The sequence below is a fragment of the Photinus pyralis genome, unplaced genomic scaffold (genome assembly GCF_008802855.1).
Source record: "Photinus pyralis isolate 1611_PpyrPB1 unplaced genomic scaffold, Ppyr1.3 Ppyr1.4_LG6, whole genome shotgun sequence".
NCBI classification, from domain to species: domain Eukaryota; kingdom Metazoa; phylum Arthropoda; class Insecta; order Coleoptera; family Lampyridae; genus Photinus; species Photinus pyralis.
The window spans coordinates 6550552-6565104 of record NW_022170663.1 but is presented as its reverse complement, the minus strand read 5'-3'; positions in this window follow the sequence as shown (position 1 = coordinate 6565104).

Sequence of the window (14553 nt, the reverse complement as noted above, 5' to 3'; positions counted from 1 at the left end):
ATGTGTACTCCCATCCTAGAGAATTTATTAAAGTTGAAGACGGTAGTACGGAAAATAATATGGAGGAAACCTTTTTAACCATTTTACCGCAATTGGACATTGACATTTTAGGAAAAACAGCGGTCGCAATGATTGATACCGGCGCTGAAATCTCGTTAATCTCGGAAAAATTTATTAAAGAAAATCTAGGAAGATTAGAGAAGTTCACGGTAATGATAAAGGGGATGAGGGTAACTACGGCAAATCAGAAAAGTTTCGCCTTAATAAAAAGAAAGTTTATCTTAGGGTTTGAAGTACAGGGTTTGCACATTGAAAATGAAATGTTAGTTTTAGCAGGGATGCAAATGGATTGCATAATCGGAGCGGATATTTTAAGAAAACATAAAGGAATTATTAATTTTGAAGAGGGGTCTGTGACGATTGGAAAAAGGAAAGCGAATTTGAAAATGAATGAGCAGTATGAAAAAGAAAAAGAAAATCAAGAAGCAAGCTTGCAAATAAATCATGTGGAGCAGCGGAAGATTAGTAAAGAAACAATTCAAGAGAGATTGAATTGTCGAGAAGAATGGAAGGATAAAATTGCTGAAGTACTGTACCAACAAAAAGACTTAATTAACAGGGAAATTCGAGTGGCAGCAGGATACCAGCATACACTTCAGGTGGATGATCGAGGGTTGGGGAAGATTCAAACGTATTCCGTTCCTTTTCATTATCGGCAGGAAATAAGGGAAGTTCTTAAACAAATGATAGAAGATGGCATTATTGAGAGGGCAAGTACAAATGTGATAAACCCGTTAGTTATTGTGAAAAAGAAAAATGGAACATTGCGATTATGTTTAGACGCCCGGGAATTAAATAGGAGAACTGTACCGCAACTGGAATCTCCACAGAAAATCGAGGCGTTATTAGGAAAAATTGGGAAAAACAAAATTTTTACGAAGTTAGATCTACAAAATTCATTTTGGTTGATACCCTTAGAAGAAAATTCAAGGAAATTTACAGGTTTCAGTGTGGATGGAGCAACGTTTCAATTTAAGGTGGTGCCGTTTGGGTTGGCGAGCTCGTGCGCAGCATTGGTACGGGCCATGCAACAAATTTTGGACCAATATGATACCTTTTGTTTACATTATGTGGACGACATCATCATTTTCAGCGATACGGAAGAGGAACACTTGCAGCATGTAACCACCATTTTAGAAAAGTTAAATGAAAATGGGTTGAAGTTACATCTAGAAAAATGCGAATTTGTAAAAGAGAAGGTTAAATTTTTAGGTTTTGAAATTAATCAACAAGGACTTGAAATTGAAAATAGCCGTTTAGAAGAAATTAAGAAGTTTCCACCACCTACAAATGTACGCAAACTAAGAGGATTTTTAGGTTTGTTGAATTATTACAGAAAATTCGTACCCAGGTATTCCGAGATTTCAGTACCGTTGGTCGAATTGTTGAAGAAAGGGGTAAAATTTAAATGGACAAAAGAAAGAGAGGAGGCTTTTGGAAAGCTGAAGGAAGAATTGATCAATGGGATTAAATTATATCACCCAGATTTCCATGAAGAATTTATTTTACGAACGGACGCTTCAGATAACGCGGTCGCGGGGGTTTTAGCTCAAATACAGGGGGGTGTAGAAGTACCCATTTGTTTCATTTCTAGAATTCTGAGAGGACCGGAGTTGAACTATTCTGTTTCGGAGAAGGAAATGTTGGCGATAATTTATTGCGTAACCAAACTTAAATTTTATTTATTGGGAAGAAAATTTACAATTGAAACTGATCATAGGGCTTTAACACATTTAATGACGACTCGTTTTGCAAATAACAGGATTTATCGTTGGAGCTTAATCTTGCAAGAGTTTTCCTTTGAGATAAAGTACATAAAAGGGAAGAATAATTTAATTGCAGATGTGCTATCAAGGAAAGGGATAACTGAGAAGGAAATGGAAATAGAGTTTAAAATTTTAGTCAATCATATGGCAGAGAATACAGGTTTATTTTCAGTGGAGAGGATAAGAGAAAGTCAGGAGGCGGAAGAATTGCAAAACCTAAGGCAGAAAATTGGGGAAAAACAGCGGTATCGAGGGTATAAAATAGAAGATGAGCTATTAATAAAAGTAATTGGGGGAGAAGAGTTATATGTGATTGATAGGAATTTATGTGAGGAAATGGGACGGTATTTTCATTTAAAATACGGGCATATTGGGATTAGAAGAGGGTGGTTGTTAATGAGAGAAAATTTTTATTGTAAAAGAGACTTAGGGGTGATGAAGGCCATGGTAAATAAATGGCATTTGTGTAGTTTGGGCAAGTATAAAAATTTTAAAAACCAAAATGAAGTTAAATCTATTAGAACTAATGAACCTTTGCAAATTATAGCCATTGATTATTTAAGTAATTTAGTGAAAAGTGGTAAAAATAAGCACATCTTGGTAATAATTGATCTATTTTCTCGCTTCACAAAATTGTATTTGGTACCTGTGTGTACAACTGATAAAACTGTGCAGATGTTGGATAAATTTATTGAGGAGGTAGGACGCCCTAAGAAAATAATTGCAGATAATGCAACTTATTTTAATAATGACAGATTTAAATTAGCTTTGAGAGATAGGGAAATAGAATTAGGTTTGTGCTCTATTAGACATCCGCAAGGAAATCCTTCGGAACGTTATATTCAGGAGGTTATAAAATATCTGAGAATTAAATTGTATAAAGAATCACATACAAATTGGGGGCGGTATGCAAAACAAGTGGAAAGTTTTATAAATGAGGTCCCTTCTACAGTCACCGAAAAACCTCCGGCGTATGTAATGTTTGGGATTTTTCCAGAAAGACCATGGGTAAAAATAGATGAGGGGGAGGAGAGATTAAAACAGGAATTAATTAAAGTTAGGGAGAAGGTTAGGAGGAAACAGGAACGTTATGTAATTAAAGAAAATAATAAAATTAAAAACAGAGTTATATTTAGGGAGGGTGATATGGTTGTGTTAAAAAAATTAAGGGTAGCTGACGGCCCTAAGCAGATAAGTGCGAAATTACTTTTACCTTATGAAGGGCCATATGTTATAAACAGGAGATTTGGGGATAGTTATGAGTTACGAGTTAGGGATTCAGATAGGATTAGGGGTAAATTTCATTTAAGTATGCTGTACAAATACGATGATAATTATGGAGACTATGAGTAAGTTGTAAAATTTAAAGTTTGATTTTTTTTTATTTAAGATTAGATTAGGGATGTTAGGTTAGGTTAACTGCTGGAATAGGTCGGACCTAGGTTGAAACAACGCCGAAGATGGTTCGATCTATCCGGCATTTGAATAGTTAGCTAAGGGTTGTAGAGTTACAGTAAATTAGTGGTAGTTCTTAAATTTTTATACTAGGTTGATGAAATTTCTCAGGCTCAGCTGGTGACGTCACCGTGCGGGGTTTCAGTAATGACTAGGGAGCTGTGTTAGGCGATCGTGTCCGAATACCTAAAGCAGGTCCCGAAGTTTTTTAAAGTTAATTGGTAAATTGAAAAAAAAAACCCTGTAATTCCAATATTTTGTTTTGTTTTCATAGTCAGGGGAGGATTGTAATTTTGTGTTTTTGTGTTCAATTTAAAGGGGGAAAATGTTGTGTTATTTTGTTTTAGTTGTAACTTGAAAGAAATTATAGAGCGTCTGGATGTGACAATTTTGTTTAGTTCAATTAATTAACCGGGGGGGTTATTAATAATTTGAGACACAGGATTGCGTAAATTTCATGTTATAGTTTTGGTTCAATTTCTTAGAAGTGTTCTGTTTTTATTTTATTCCTAGAATTTTTTTTCGATGTAAATTTCTTTTTAAATTTTTATTTGCCGTTAACGAGGTATAGCGCGAAGTAGAGATAAGGTTCTTCGCAGAATTGCCGGGCGTACGTGCCGTTTAGCAAGAAGTTGAAAAATCGACGCTTCGCGTGATTGGCGGACGGGATGTTGAAGAAAGGAGAAGGGCTTTTGGTTTAAATAGAAAATTTTGGAAGAGAGCGGGGCTTTTTGGTCGTTACAAAGCCAACCGGCGCTTCTTCGGTTACGTTATTTTTTGAATTTTGTGGAAGTTTCTTGCGTAGTGGATCCAGGTTTAATTAGAATTTTGTGTCTGCCGTTTTAAGAAGAATTTTTGAGAAGTTTAAGAAGTTTGTCGTCGTCCTGTTTTTTTTTTTATTTTGCGGAAACACGGAAGTTTTGAATTTGTGGGTACCCGAAGAGAGAAGACGTCGGTGTTTGAGTGGTTGGTTTACGTGTTTGTTACGGATACCTCTTTTTATCGGAATACGTTATTCGGACTAATTTTAAAAGTAAGTAGTAGTTAGTGTTTTGTTTTGTCATGTTTTTTTTTTGTAATGTTTGAGTAATTTGTTTTTTTTTGTGTGTCATTTATCTGTTTAAAATTGTAACAATTTGTAAAACAGAAATTTACGCAATTTTTTGTTTGAAATTAAACCAGTCATTGCAATCCAGGTTTTGTTTATTAGAGTCAAGGAGAGGTAATTGTCGGCGTCTCTTACTTTGTTTCAAGTTTTTTTAAATCTGGGGGTAAAGTTTCATATTGGAATTTAAGGATTTGGTTAAGCCACCTATTTATGTCATTGTTGGAATGCTGTAGGGTGGCAGAATCCAGCTGGACCTTGAGATGCGGATAAAAAATTTTGTTTTCATTTTAATTACAACTGAGCTAGCTAGAGGTAATTCGTGGGATTCCCAGAAGTGAAGGTTAGGTCTCACAACAATATATATATATGCAAAAAGACATCGAGGGACGGGGGCCGTACACGCGTTATCGCAGTTATGACCAGCTTCTTATACGATTTTATACTTCCGTTATAATTTTTATTAAAATCATTAACACTCGGATTTAAATATTTTAGTATTGAAATATCTTTAGTTGCGAAATTCCGCACTCCTATGGTCAAGCGGGTATGTCGGGAATTTTTAGAGGATGTGTGCTATTTTCACGAAAAAAAAAACTCTTCTGTTTAACAACACCAATAAAAAAGGAGAACCAGGTTAGTTACAGACACGGGAATATGTGAATATTGAAATCTGCACGAATGAGAAGGTTCCCCTATACCCAAAAAAATACTTCTATGATTAAACTTTAAGGGTGGGCAAGTCCAGTGAGAATAGTTCGCTTGTAATTGCTTTGAATGAAATAACACAAGGACGACCTTCCCAAATTAGGCACGTATTACCCCTTAATAATACGTATACGTATTACCCAAAACGACCTTCCTTATTCAATTCACGCTTCACAAAAGGTGAAATTGCTAGTACGTATTCTGATGCCGTTTGTCACTGCCGATTACCTATGGCCATATTAAACACTTTGAGAAGTTCGGCTTAAGAGTAGAGAGCAATTTTGCGCCCTTATTCCTTCTAAAACAAAGTTATACAACGCACACTTCAATTACTAACTTTCTTTATACTGTTATAGGTAGTAAGTTCGAAAAATCTCCTTTCAAAGCTCTGAGAAAGTACGGATCTTTTCCAATTAATGTTGCGACTGCTTCGTGCGTGCCAAAAATAAAGCGACACTCAAGGTGAATTGGCTTCGCAAACTTAAGGACGATGAACATAGTGACACAACTTTTTCTCATGTTAAAGGAACCGTAGTAGTAATTTCGTAACGAATTGCCCACCTGCAGCAATAAAACGTGAGGGGAGTGATATCGAGCGAAATGGAGATCATTTCAGTGCACATAAACGGGACAATAAAGATACAGTTAACCACCAAATTTGGAGGAATGATGCAACCTAATCCAGGACCCCAAACATACCCTACGTCAAATTTCGTTAATGCGGTAGAATAATAGAGGAAATTGGTTTAATTGCCAAGGAGTTTGTAGATATTGTACATACTCCTTCTTTAAGAAAAAGTATTAAGCGGAATTTGGGGAATATTCTTTATACTCGAATACAGATTTATGATTCAATAGCGTGACTGCTGATTAATGTTTTAAATTAATTGGCAGCCTAAATAACATCAATCAATTCGTTGGGCATCTTTTATATTTACTCGGGAAAGCTCATTCGCTTTGTTTCAATAATGGACAGTTAAACTTAACCCTCGAAAATTGCGTATATCTAAGGAGAATAGCTAGCCTTTATGCCTTTATTGTAGATGTTCAATGCAGCAAAATATTTTTTTAAAAACAAAAGGCATGTACGCATTTTCAATTAACCCAACATTCAATCTACTCTCCATAAATGTTTGTAAACAAACTTCCTTCCGTGGTTCGATTTACTTTAACTTTTTTTTTACATGTTGCCGAAAACAAATTAATAAATATTTATAATAATAATAATAATAATAATATTTATTCGTCGGATTTCACAAGAGTGTTTCGACACGTCGAAATATACACAATATATATAAATAATATAATAATAAATGCAGACACTAAAACATAAAAAATAAATTATGTAAAGAACAGCAAGCAAATTTTTAAAAACAAACAAATAGGTAAAAAAAAACGGAAGCTAAAACCAGAACACGTCCGCCCTGATGGTTGACAAGTACTCTTCGACGGAATAGAATGCTTTACTTAAGAAATATTTCCTAAGTACGCTTTTAAATTCTTTTACACTATACCTTTTTATTTTGTCCGGCAAAGGATTATATAGTTTAACATTAAGAGAGTTTTTTATTGATTTGTTTAGCCTGAACCTTGTGGTACGGAGTTGATTTTTAGATCTGGTATTGTAATTGTGAAATTGACTATTCGTTGTCATCAAGCATGATTTTTTATGAATATTAACTAATACTTCCAGAATGTACATAGATGGCAATGTCAAGAGCTGCAGTTCTATAAATAGGGGCTTACAATGATCGAATGGATTGGCAAATTTCATTAGGCGTATTGCTTTCTTCTGCAATCTAAAAATCCTAATTGTCGTAGTCGTAGTTGCATTTCCCCATAAACTTACACCATATAAAAGATGAGATTGGAACAGTGATTTATAAGTTATTATTAGCGTGAGATTATCTACTAATACTCTAAGTCGTCTAATAACAAAAAGAACAGACGACAGTTTTCCGACTAAGCGGTCAATATGGCCTTTCCAATTTAAATTATTGTCAAGTGTGATTCCTAATAAACTTGATGTTAAGCTAGGTGCATTCTGACACGAAAAATATAGTTCATTTGTTTTACTACTATTTAGTTTTAGCTTATTAGCTATAAACCAACTTTCAGCCCTAAGTCTTAGAGACGCCATATTTTTATCTAGAACTGTACAGTCAATAGCATTTGAGACCAAAGTGGTATCATCTGCATATAAAACGCTGTTGTTTGGTTTAAGGAAGTTTGGAAAGTCGTTAATGTATATCACGAACAGCAGTGGTCCCAAAACCGACCCTTGCGGTACACCATGAGTGACTGTTCCAATAGCTGATGCACTACCGCCAATGCTAACACATTGTTTTCTATCGCTCAGATAAGATTCTATTAATTTTAAGGGCACACCTCTGACTCCGTATTTTTCGAGTTTATCAATCAATATATTATGCGATACGCAATCGAATGCTTTACTTAAATCACACATCGTGATGCCTACATGCTCGCCTTTCTCGAGCCCTTCGACCACATATTCGACAACTTTTGAAACGGCATGTATGGTCGACCGAGTCTCTCTAGAACCATATTGGTTGCAGTTTAAGACACCTTGTGCCTCTAAAAACTTAGATAACCTATCTTTCAAAATTATTTCAAAAACTTTTCCTACCACTGGTACAATTGATATAGGGCGATAATTTCCCGGGTCACTTGTGCTTCCCTTTTTATGTAAAGGCACTACCCTTGCGTGCTTTAAACAGTCCGGAAATACACCTTGCCTTAGACAAGCATTGAAAATATGGGTTAAAGGTTTTAATATTTCCAAGCTAATTTCTTTAACAATGATACTGTTAAAATCATATATATCTAAACTACTCGACTTTTTCATTTTATTAATTGCTTCCATTACATCTTGCTCTACAATAGGTTGGAGGAAAAACGATGTTCTATTTGGAGGAATGCAGTGCAAAAAAGTATGTGAATTGACATTTGGTATGGTCTTTATAATTTCAACCGCAGAATTTAGAAAAAACGTATTAAGAGTGTCAAGTGCTATAACTGGAGCCGATTTCGTGGAACTGCTTAGGCCTCTCTCGTAGTTAATTAATTTCCAAATATCTTTCTGTTTATTGGTAGAATTCTTAATATAATCTCTGTAAGCCTTTTGTTTAGTAGAAACGATTGCTTTCCTATACGCCTGACGAGCGCTTATAAATATTTGACGATACGCATCATTTTTTGGATTGCAATTGCTAACATCCTTTAGAATTGATACAGTTTTACGCATCTTTTTCAGTTTGGAGTCAAACCATTTAATTGGTTGTGAGTTATTTATAAGTTTCCCTATAGGAGAGTTTTTGCGGATTGTGTTTGACAATGAGTTAATTAAAAAGTTTGTAAGGAAATTTACGTTATCGCAATCGTAAAAGGTCGATCCATAGGTGTTGGTTAAAAATGTTTTGAGGTCAATTATTCCCCTTGAAGTGATTCTTCCAGCTTTACTCCCCTGATTTACTGCATTAGTAGTTATACTACATTTAATGAATTGTCCAAAATGATCAGACAGGCATGGATCGATTACCCCAGTTTCTATATCTTTTGGATCAATGTTGGTAAGAATATTGTCAATGCAGCTTTTGCTGTGATTCGTAATTCGAGTGTAATCTTGGATTGTGGTAATAAGACCGAAGCTATTGATAATACTATTTAATTCCTGCAAGGCATTTGAGTTACCATCAAAATGTACATTAAAATCCCCAAAAACACAAATTTTGGAGTACTTTACACAAAAATCATTTAAAAGTTGATCAAATAAGGTTAAAAACCTATTAAAATTTCCTGCACTTGATCGGTATAGCGTAATCAACAGAAAACTTTTACCAGTTACCTCCAGTCCACAAAATTCAGCATGGATTTCCTCACAGTTGTTTGATAGATCAATATTCTTACATGGAACACCTATCTTAGAGTACATGCAAACCCCACCATGATCGTGTGTTTTTCTGGAAAAATATGATATTAGTTGATAATTGTAAAGAGGTGCGGTTGATATAGTATCAAGTAAGAACCAATGTTCACTGATGCACAGAATATCATATTCCTTCTCATTTGCAAAAATTGATAATTCATCTAGTTTGTTGGTTAACCCTTGTACATTTATATGGAAAACATTAAACAATTTTTTTACCTTATTACTAACTAGTGAATGATTTATATTAGTATGATTAACATTTACTTTGCTGGTGTTATGGGGCGATCCAACGCAAAAAAATAGTCGACATTATTATCGGGAGTAATATAAATTAAATTCGATTTAGCAAACCGATAGTTAAGGGTTTTGCAGAGAATGAAGTTCTTTGCAATGTACTGAACTAAGAAAGATTTACCTTTATCACTTAAATGAATTCCTCGATGATATTTACGACTTAAACCTAACATATCATTAACATCTATATAGAGGACATGATCTAAATTATTACAACATCGTAGTAATTGGTAATTAATGTTGTATGCACAATTATTATATTTCTTATTGTCATTACAGTACGGCACGTTTACACAAATACAATTAGTGTGAACTAAGGAAGAAAACGTTTTTTCGAGAGTATCATTGTTCAGTGGTCTGTGTTTAGCAGCATTATTGGCACCCGCAAAAATTATAACGTAGTCTTTCTTATCAAAACCCGCGTACAACCCACTCGAGTTAAATATTACTGCATCAAAACAGGCATTAGGTTTGAAGATACATAAAACAGAATATTTATTGGATGGTAATAAATCCCGGAATTTTACAGCAGTATTTCTTCCTTGGCTATCAGCTAGGATCAAAATATTTTGTTTCTTAACCGGCGGTGGATGATTTTGCCCAGTCTGCAACTTCCCAGCCAGGGGTGGTGTCCTATCATCAGCTAGTACCTTGCCATTCGGGTCATTGATATCACATCTTTTGAAACATTGCAGTTCGTTATACAGGGAAACGTTGTTCGTGTATTAAATCGTCACGATCCATGATTGCAGTATTGTAATTAAAAGATCGATACAGCTACACCAATAGATAGTATATTCTATTTATTCATAACGTGTCCCTAATCGCATAATAACACGCAAAAGTACGAAAACAACCTTGACTTACACGTATCGCTACATGTGAACACAAAAATCCAGTTTTTTGGCATTCCACATAACAGTTTTTACATGCAACAGTAGAGCACCTCAAACTACACACTGACCAGTACAATTGAAGAAAAAATGATAGCTACTTCCCGTCAAAATTATCAAGTTTTACGGAGCCGATACTCGCACGTTCAAATTCACTCAAAAGTATTTGTGCAACCAGTAGGGAAAAGCACTATTTTTCGTAACGAGGTCCTTCGAGCCAACAACGGAGACAACCACTGAAGATCGTGAAGGCCGGCAGCAAATGGTGCGAGTCAGAGTACGAATGGAAAGGTACGTCGCGAATAAGAAGAGTAGGGATTCACGCCCCTTATAACACCGTAGAAAAAAGAAAGGAAAGGGAAAAAAGTTCAATGAAATGATTTAGAAGATGATACGGCTACGAGCTAAGAAGCTGCGACCCAATTACGAATGGAAAGATGCATCTCAAATAAAAATTGAAGTTAGTGAAGAAGCACAAGCTGCGACCAAAGTACAAGTGGAAATGGGGATCGCAAATTAAAAAATAAAAGTTATCTGGATTTACGACCCCTATAGCAACAGACATAACAGCAATAAATAATAGGAGGTAAGAAAAAAATATATTTCAGACCGCCAAAAAATGAAGAAAATCAACGAGCTGGGCGACAACCAAAATGAAGTCTGCAAAGCAAGGCTACTGACAAATATGAAGAGAGATTCAGCGCCAGGAAAGAACAGCTAGCAACTTTAACGGCCAATAGAGTAACCTTAGATACCGCACATATACACTCAACTTTACTTAATTTAATTCTAAACAATTTTTGTCTAAAATACAATACAAATTATAAATTAACTCGAACTGTCACTGTCACATTTGGGCTAACAAAGCAACTTTATAACAAATAAAAATAAGAGAACAATTTTATACAGTTACAATTCCTAGAAAACAATTTGCTATTTATGAATGTCAACTTTTCTGCAAGAAAAAATAAAAATAAAAAACTTCCACGTTTTTTACAAAATTCTTTTTATTTTAATCTCTTAACTCTAAATATTAAGCGCGTGACACCCATTTCAATGTGGTGGCCACCCTGTTATTACTTTAAAAATATAGTAAATAAAGTAATAGAGGGCGGCCAGGGGAAAATCACCACATTTGAAATGGGTGCCATACGCCATTAGAGTCAAGAGATTAAAATAAAAAGCATTTCGTAGAAACAGCAACACTACTGGGAGCAGTCATAGCCATCTAGGAAGAATGGAAACAAGCACAACAAGAGAATCAACTCGTAGTGAAAAAAGAAAAATTCAAAGGAAAATTTACTCGATTTCATACCCACATTGAGATGCGCTGTAGCTTTAGTATGATATAATTCTGTACCTTGGGTTTACCAAAAGTACATTAAATACGGCCTTCAGCAAAGTCATCCTCAAAAGCGTTCATATCCAAAACTTGTAAAAGAGCATGGCTTGCCAGTGGCAGATTTATCTACTAGCATACCAAGCACACCCATTGAAAAAAAATTCAAGACTTGTCTATCTTCGGGTGAAGTCATCCCTACAGTATTCTGAGACTCGCAGGAGTATATTTATCTCGAATATCAACATATGCTCACATAGTAAGGCCTGCCATTCGAACAAAACGTCAGGGACGTGGCGTCTCCACGCGGAAACATTTTCGATCAAATAAGACCGTTAAAAATGAGCTGCAAAAGCGGCTTGCAAATCCATCTAAAGAATTTTGTGGCAGAGTGGCAACAAATATAATATAAATGTTGCTTATTTAGAATAGTTGCACAAAATCTGATTTTTTCGCTAACCTGCCAATTATTGCATTGCATTGATTTACTAATTTTAAGAGGCTTGAAGACGTTGATCGCTCTCTAAGCTTACGGAAGCTCCAGAAATTGAGTATGATATTTATTCATGGACATTCACGTAACGATCTGCATAATTGAAATAAATTACATCATCATTAACGGATACACAAAGTTACGGAAATAATTCCATTAGGTTATAACCATCTACAAAGAAGGACAGACTCAAAATTAATATTTGAGGATTAAATTGTACAGAGTAACATTTCATAATAAGTGAACAGATATTTGTATATCGTTGAATCGCTTTTTACATATTTAGTAGTGCTCGTTGAAAGATTTGTTTTGCAGATAACGATATAAATAATTTCTATAAAAATTTTATAAAAAATTTAAACAATTCAGATAAATAAGGTAATTTGACTGCAAAATTATTTAAAAAAAATTATCAAAGTCCTCGTGTGAGATCGAAGGGACTTCAGCGCATTTTTGTGTGGCAGATCAGTGTTTTATTAGCCAATATTGACGCCACCATCAATAAGATCTTGCCGAAAGCTACCACGTTCACTTTGTCGGTACCATTTTCTCACTTACCGTGCACTTGCAATTCGCGTTTGAAGTTTTGACTCCACCATCAGTAAAATCCTTTGGGGGTTACCATATTCCCTTTGTCGACACCCACTTCTGATCACCCGCAACAATTCGGATTTAAAGTTTCGACTCCACCATCAGTAAGATCTCGTCTGGGGTTACCACATTCCCTTTGCCGATACACAGTTCCGATGTCCCGTTCATTCGTAATTCACATTTTGGTAGATTTCGCTAAAATCCCGGCATAAAATCGTATTCAACTTTTGGGTACTTCACATAGCTCGACCTTCTATTAGTGACACGAGAAAGAGAGACCGCGATTCGCGCTGTAAGAAGCTTTTGGGCGCCCAAAGTCGACTACCCCTCGAAGCGCGCCGCGCAAAAGGTGGTTTATTTCGCCCCTAGGAAAAAAAAACAAAATTCCGCAACGCAGGAGTTGTGCGCGTTGACAAGATCTTCCCGACGACACCAATTTGAAAACAATCGGAGAAAAACTGTAGAAGAAGATAGATAAAAACTGAAAAATATCCAGGTTAGTATAATACGCTCGGGGATGGCGTCCAGATTTCGTCGACTCCAAATCTTGTAGCCCCATCCCTAACGTTCTTAATTACACGGCCCCGATAGTTACATGTACACTCCTTGTCTTTTTACAAGCGTTTTTCTACGGGCGCGCATTTATTGCCAGCCAGCCAGCCAGCCAGCCAGCCGACCAGCCAGCCAGCCAGCCAGCCAGCCAAAGTGAGATTAAAAGCTACTTTTTACAAAAAAAAATTTTTGCAAAAATGCGCTAAAAAGAGGAAATTGTAAACAATACAACTGTCAAAATGATACTTTATAATGAATTAACAACGTTATTTTCTGAAATAGCGTATACTGAGAATGCTTTTAATGTATCGCGATAATTTAATTGCTACATCGAAAGTATATTTGTAAAGTATTCATTACTGTACCAATAGCAAGTTCTGGAAATCGTCGAAGCAACACTTAGGACAAATTAAATGTTGAATCATCAACTTCGGCCATAAATGCACTTAATCTTATTAGTTCCTCGTATAGTACTCACTATCATAACGAAGTTGAATTTAGATACAAAATTGGTTTCTAATTTAGTTTGGAGCAATGGACAAAAACGAGCTAAACTCATAACGTCATTTGAATTTAATTGCCCATTTACAATTTAAACTACCCAAGACGCTATAATTTAACTTCGGAGACATCTTGTTAAAAGCTCGCCGTACAGCGTTGTAGAAAAATTGGAAGTATAATTTAAAATTATAAAGCGAAAAATTAAAATAATCATCTTACCTGCATACGATTACTTCTACGCGACACAAAGCTCACTCTGGTAAAGAAGATAAGTTCCTTTACGGATCTACGAAAATTCCGAGACATAACGCAGTATATGACAGGATTAAGGGCTGAGTTGGCATGTCCTAAAAGCAGCATGTAGGGCTTCATCGTCGACATTTTGTCTATTACGTCAAGTGATTTTACGTTTCTTGTGTCAATCAGTAGGTTTATGGTGTTATAAGGCAGCCAGCAAAAAGCGAATACTAATGCCAGTAGTAGAAGGATCCATGCTACCCTTTTTCGTTCGCGTACCAGTTTGTAACTCTGAAAACAATAAAAGTAAATCAAGATGGGAATTATTCATCTCATCTTTTTATAAGTAATAATAAAATCGTGTTTTTCCAATACTCAATTTCCACTGAATCTAAAGTCGGTGATAAGTTTATTCGAGGATGCGAAAAAAATCGGTATTTTAGTTAATGCGGTTATATCGGCAGTTCGTAATAGAACTTGATTAAAAGATTATTGGAACATCGTTTCCAATATCTTGCTCATTTGTGAACTTTCGCACAAATTCTTATGATCGTTAAATCTGCTCAAAAAATGACGTTCTGATAGAAAAGATGAAACGGTTTTGCCTTCA